Below are 6,651 nucleotides of genomic sequence, written 5' to 3'. Positions count from 1 at the left end.
CCTGATGGTAGGAAGAGGTGGGAGCCCAGAGCAGACCACTTGTGAGTTCTTTACCTGACTCCTCAACCTGTTTTACAAGCCTCACCTTGAAGGAAAAAAGTCCCCCACAGGAGCCCCCAGTGCAGGAGCCATCAAGAGGACTTCAGGCAGGAGGGCAGGACCGTCCTGGTCTTGGACCTCACCCTTGATGTGTATATGACACACCTAAGATAAGGTGGAGGCTGGAACACGCTTTCCCAGAGGAGACGCGCATCTTTACCCCCAGCCCAGAATTTTCCCACCTGTGTGTGATCACATCGCCCGGCGCAAGGTAGATACTAAGTGCAAAATGATTGAATGGAGACTTCCTCAGGACCCTGGCTTGCTCGTCAGCAGGAATGACCTGTCCAAGTAGGAGAGAGCCTCTCCCTCGAGCCTTAGAAGATCCTCATTCCTCTCCTATGGCTTTACCAGATGCATGTCACTCTGCAGTCTGCAGACACTGTTATCCCATTAAACCTCGTGATAACACTGGGTGCTCCCTGATAGACTGTGAGATCACTCCCATCTGCCAGCAGGGCAACACCACTTCTGATGCTAGAAGTCAAGACAGGGGCTCCAAAGACCACCCTCCTGCTCCCTCCACCCCTATGGTCCCTCCCGCTGCCACCACCATCCCAGGCCTCGAAGCTCAGCTAAGGAGCAAATAGCCCAAAACACCTCCTCTGCTCACCTGCTCTGGTGACCTAAGATCTTCCCCAAAAAGATCCCCCCTGAAGGTCTTCTTAAGAAATACATCTTTTTAAGAAGTGATTTTCAAGGCTCATGATCCATGTCTTCAAAGAAAAGCTTAAAAGAAATCTGATACATAAAACAGATGACAAGGGACCTCCTCTGATAGAATGAGACAGGGGGCTGGATCTCTGCCCTCTCTCGTTCCACTTTCTAATCCCCAAAGTGGGCACCTCTGAGAAGCCTCTATGCTCCATGGAGTGAAGTCACTGAGTCACCCAGGAGGGAGGCCATCGAGAACCAAGAGTGTTGAGGGACATGACACAGGATGGACGTGTTTTGACCAACTGGGATAGTAGCCTAAAGAATGGGGAGAGATTTATTGGAAGAAAGAAAGGGGCCCAGAAGGAAGAACACGGAAGGCACTGACTCTTCCCCACCCCGACCACAACTCCCCAGGTAAGGGCTCTGATTCCTCCACACCCAGTCCAATGCCTGGTCCAATCCTGTGGTCCTATTTTCTAAATAGTTCTCAGATCCATCAACAGTACCACACTGAACAAGGCTTCCACCATCTCTCACCTGGATTATTCCAGCTGCCTTCCCCCTGGACTCCAAGTAGCAGCCAGAATAGACTTTTCAAAACATAAACTGAATCATGTCACTTCCTGGTTAAAACCCTCTAATGGTTTCCAACTCAGAAGAAAATCCATGGTCTTCACCACGGCCCACGAGGCTCCTCCTGACTGGCCCCAGGTCAGCCCTCCATCCTCCTCAGTTTCACTGGCCTGTGAGCTGCTCAAACACACCAGATCTTCCCTATAGCAGGCTGACCCAAGCTGTTCCCTCTCCCTCAGCCCCTCACCCTGTCTTGGGTGGTTTCTTCTCATCCTTTAAATCAACTTAGGACCCATCTCCTCTGAGAGGTCCTCAACTACTGCCATCACAGGCTTCATTTCTTTCAAAACTCTTAACACAACTTCTCCTTTATTTCACTGAATTTTATTGGTCTGTTTACTTGGCCTGTGTCTGTCTCTCTGACTATAAGTAATGAGGGGAGAGACCATGGCTCATTAATGCATTCATGGTGCCTGGTACATAGCTAGTGCTTAATAAATGTCTGAGGAATACATAAATTGATGAACTGATGGATGGATGGATGGCTGAACTCTCCTTGCCTCACATAAGGTTGTCACTTTACACACTCAGAGCCACCGTGTCATCTGACTCCCATAATGCCCCATAAGAGAAGCAGGCAAGGAACTGGTAGCTGATTTGACAGTCAGGGAGAGAAAGTGAGGCTCTGAGAAGTCGATCCATTCATTCATTCGACCATTACTTCGTTTGTTCCATGTTTACTGCACACCGAGTGGAGACAGGGATGTACAAGGTGAGTGAGACATGCCCCAGCCCCCAAGAATCTCACAGACCAGGGGCACGAGAAGACAAACGGCACATCCTAGGTCAAGGCTTTGGTTTCAGGCACATCTGTGCTTGAATCCCAGCCCTGCCACTTTTGTAGAGGAATAGCAGCTTCTCTGAGCCCCGGTCTCTTCATCTCTAAATGGGGATGTGGGTGATGGTAATGTGCTGCCGCTGCTGCTGAATGCAGGTTGTTGTAAGGATGGAAAGCATTTTTTGAGTGCTTATTAACAGGGGTTTGGTGGTTGTGGTTGCAATCTTGTATCTTTTCAGTGTGATTTCCATGACATGATCCTCTCTCCATCTCAGGCAAAGCTAGATCCATCTACCCACCCCAACCCCTACACCCGTAAAACCCAAGCTGGCTGATACGTAAAATGCCATTAGAGAAACACCTATAGCTATATAGGGAGCCAACTTGTTGCACTTTCAAGCAGCAAAATGTAGCCCATGGATGGTAAAGTCACTCAGAGAGAAAGCAGCAAAAACAATGTGTAGCCCCTCAGGGAATGAATGAAAAACTCCTCTAGGCATAGACACATTCAGCTTTGACCTATTAACAAAGCAGAGACCATAGGCCTAACACATTGACATCTGTGGGGCAATTGGGTGGAAAAGAAACAGAGTCAAAACAAAGACATCTGCAAACATGTCTTAAATATTTAACCTTTTGAAACCACTCATGCATCTGTGACAAGATATATTCACATGTATCATTGTGGTAGGATGTGTCAACAGAACTCTGTCCTCCCATTGAAAGCAAAAACTCTAGTGACATTAAAATGTCTCTATGCCTGCCTTAATTCTGGTAAAAGCATTATAAAGAATCCAATATTTCAGTTAAAAAAAAAACCCAAATCCATATTTTCTTATAGCAAATAAACTATAAATAGTTCCCAAAGGCTAGGAAAACGGTATAAAATCTAAGAGAAAGGTAGACCAAAAAAAAAAAAAATTCTGAAAAAAACGATGCAAAATTATATGATGATGATGACGGTAGTAAATTATGGAATACTTATATATGCCAAGGGGCTTCCCTGGTAGCTCAGATGGTAAAGAATCCACCTGCAATGCAGGAGACTCATGTTCCATCCCTAGGTCGGGAAGATCCCCTGGAGAAGGGCATAGCAACCCACTTCAGTATTCATGCCTGGGAAACCCCATGGACAGAGGAGCCTGGTGGGCTACGGTCCATAGGGTCGCAGAGTCAGACACGACTGAAGTGATTTAGCACGCCCACACGCACATATGCCAAGCATGGTGCTAACTGTTTGACTTATTCACCTCATTTGATCCACAAGGCACCCCTATGAAAGGGACAATATTATCCCTACTTTATGGATGAGGAAACGAAGGCACAAAAAAAGTTGGATGACAGCCCAAGGCCACAGAAGAGTAAGTAGCTGAACCAGGATTCACAGACAGGCCTGTCTGGCCCCAGAGCCTGTGCACAGAAATTTTGCCTCTTCCTAAAACACTAACCTTTCACCTTTGATAAATCACAAAGCTCACTGAAAATCTCATGAAAGATATGTACCCTACAAATGAAAATTAACCCAAATTTTACAAGCAACCGAAGAGTTCAGGGAGGTAAGTTCCCTACAGGAGGCCTCTGTGAATTCCCATTGCTGGCAAAGATCTGAGAGCAAGTGCACAAGAGAAGGAAACTGGGGAAGGAAAGCCACACATGACTGACAAGTCCAGGGGACTAGATGACACAGACAAGCATATATTCAGACAAACATACAAGCATGCACACGGCTCTATGCAGGTCACTAAAAAACACCTATGGGACTTCAGTGGTTAAGAATCTGCCTGCCATCGCAGGGGACATGGGTTCAATCCCTGGTCCAGGAAAATACCACACGCTACAAGGTAATTAAGCCAGTGCACAACTACTGAGCCCGCAAGCCACAACCACGGGAAGCCCATGTGCCCTAGTGCCCCTGCTGTGCAACAAGACACACCGCAATGAGACGCCCAGACATCGCAACTAGAGAGCACCCGCGCTTGCCACAACTAGAGAAAAACCACGCACAGCAATGAAGACACAGCACAGCCATAAGAAATGAACACATTAAAAAAAAATACCTCTGAAAGGTCAAAACTCTGATGCCAACCATGGCTCAGCCAGTCCTATTAAGACATCTTCACACAAAGGTCATTAAGAATCGGTCTCTGCCTTATCTTCTGGAACTGTGATCCAGCCAAGACTTGGCCGGACTTGAAAGGGCCCTGCTCTTCAAGAATCAGCAGGTCAAATCACTTAGAGCTTGGGAACAAACATGTCCTTGTGTGAAGCCTGATAAACCATACCTGCCTGAAACACTTTCCCATGAATCCTGGATTAGCAGAATTCAAAGGCTGCCCCACCTCCGAAAGTTCAAGGAGGGAGCGAGACAAAGACCTGGGAGGCCCCCAGGGCCTTCAGAGACTGCATTCCGGATATGCCCCTTCCAGACCATGGAGTTGGATTCATTCCTTGGCACCAAAGAATCAATGGAAGCACCGATATCAAAGTTCACACCCACCAACAGGCATGACAAATTTCACCGAAAAGATGATTCCGTTTCCCTCAAAGGTCCAAGAAAAATAAGAGCCAGGACAGTCGGCTTTGTCTTCTGCTATCACCAGCTACACGTTCTGCCCTCTGAGAAAAGGTCAGCTGTCACTTGTTCAAGGCATCCGACATTTCAGCAAAGACGAAAACGGGACCTTTGGCAACTGGAACTGGAGCTGAGGTTCACAGTATGAGAACAGGAAGGTTGGAGGGCCCTGCAGCAAAATGCTGAGCCTGCCTGAAATCAGGGCCCAGCCCAACCCCCACCCCAGCTCCCACTCCCCACTTAAGACATTAACCACCCCATGAGTCCAAATCACCCCCTCTCCCCGACTCTTACATTGTAAAGCTGTGGGAACACCACAGCATGATCATGCCAGGACGGCACCCCATCACAGAACATGGAGTGCTAGGAACCTAACAGATGACTGGGGCTTCTCTAAAATACAGAAAAAGCCTGAGGCCCACAGGATAGGCTTTAGAATTGAGGGAGCCATTAAATGAGATAATAAGTGAGAAGTCTGGGCTAGAGACTGGAAAATCCTGAATACAGATGAGCTCTACAGCAATCTCCTGATACCCTTTAAGCCTCATTCCTGCATGCTAAGTCACTCAGTTGTGTCTGACTCTTTGCCACCTCCAGGCTCCTCTGTCCATGGGATTCTCCAGACAAGAATTCTGGAGTGGGTTGCCATGCACTCCTCCAGGGGATCTTCCCAACCCAGTGATCAAACCCACATCTCTTAGGTCTCTTGCATTGGCAGGCGGATTCTTTACCACTAGCGCCACCTGGGAAGCCCTCAAGCCTCATTCTGGGGCAATTAGGGAAAGAAAAGGGGGCTGAGCAAATCATGTAACAAGCATGTTTAAAGCCCCCAGGCCTGCTTTCATGCTCTTGCTCACTTAAGACACAGTGTACTTTCATCCTGCACCCATCCTTCTCTCCCAAATCTCTGCATGTTTGGATCCTTCATGTCACACATTTCTGATACAATAATGTCAACTGACGTGGAGGCCATCCCTGAACGCCTTGCCTAAAGGGACCCCACACCCTCTCCCTCAGATCCCCCACTGTAGTGAAGGTCACTCAATGCTGAGTGCCAACTATGACCAAGGCATGGCACTGGCACCATGGAGTGACTCTCCCAGACTTCAGCCGTAACACCTAAAAGCCTGCCAGGGCTCGATAATGTATTCATTTCCATTAAGTCTAATGTACAATCCCTGTGAGGCATTATGGCAATGCCATTTCCTGACCAGTAGGACATGCCCAGCACATGTCCAGACACTCAACAGACAATACCTAGGAAAACAAAAGTGCTGACTCATCCCCCACCCGTCTCAACCAGCAGGGAATGCAAACCTAGACCATGAGGGGCACTGAAGAGAGGCGAGGTTTTGGGCCCACTTCTGAGAATCCGTCTGTCCTAATCATCCTAAGAATAGATATATTAAAGCACGCGATGAAATACAGATACTAATGAAGTGGAAAGAAAAAAAAATACTAGAAAAAAATAAAAAGGAAATATTCGAGCCAAGTATGAGATCATTAGGGGTTTCCCCAGTGGCTCAGTGGTAAAGAATCTATCTGCAATACAGGAGACTCGGATTCAATCCCTGGGTTGGGAAGATCCCCTGGAGGAGGGCATGGCAACCCACTCCAATATTCTTGCCTGGAGAATCCTATGGACAGAGGAGCCTGACAGGCTACAGTCCAAGGGGTCACAACAAATCAAACACGACTGAAGCAACTTGGCACACGCACTCGTGAGATCATTAGAAAGTTTTCCAAAATTGTAACGATATACAAAAAATGCTTTTGATGGTACTGCTAATTTTTCAAAAGCAAAATAAAAATTATATTCGGTATGCAAAAAAAAGAAATACCAATGCTGTCACTCAGAATCTCTTTTCCCTTCTTCATATTTCTCTGAACTTTCAAATTTCCTGCCATGTGC

The sequence above is a fragment of the Bos indicus x Bos taurus genome, chromosome 13 (genome assembly GCF_003369695.1).
Source record: "Bos indicus x Bos taurus breed Angus x Brahman F1 hybrid chromosome 13, Bos_hybrid_MaternalHap_v2.0, whole genome shotgun sequence".
Taxonomy (NCBI): domain Eukaryota; kingdom Metazoa; phylum Chordata; class Mammalia; order Artiodactyla; family Bovidae; genus Bos; species Bos indicus x Bos taurus.
The sequence above is the reverse complement of the archived record's forward strand: the minus strand, read 5'-3'. Positions refer to the sequence as shown.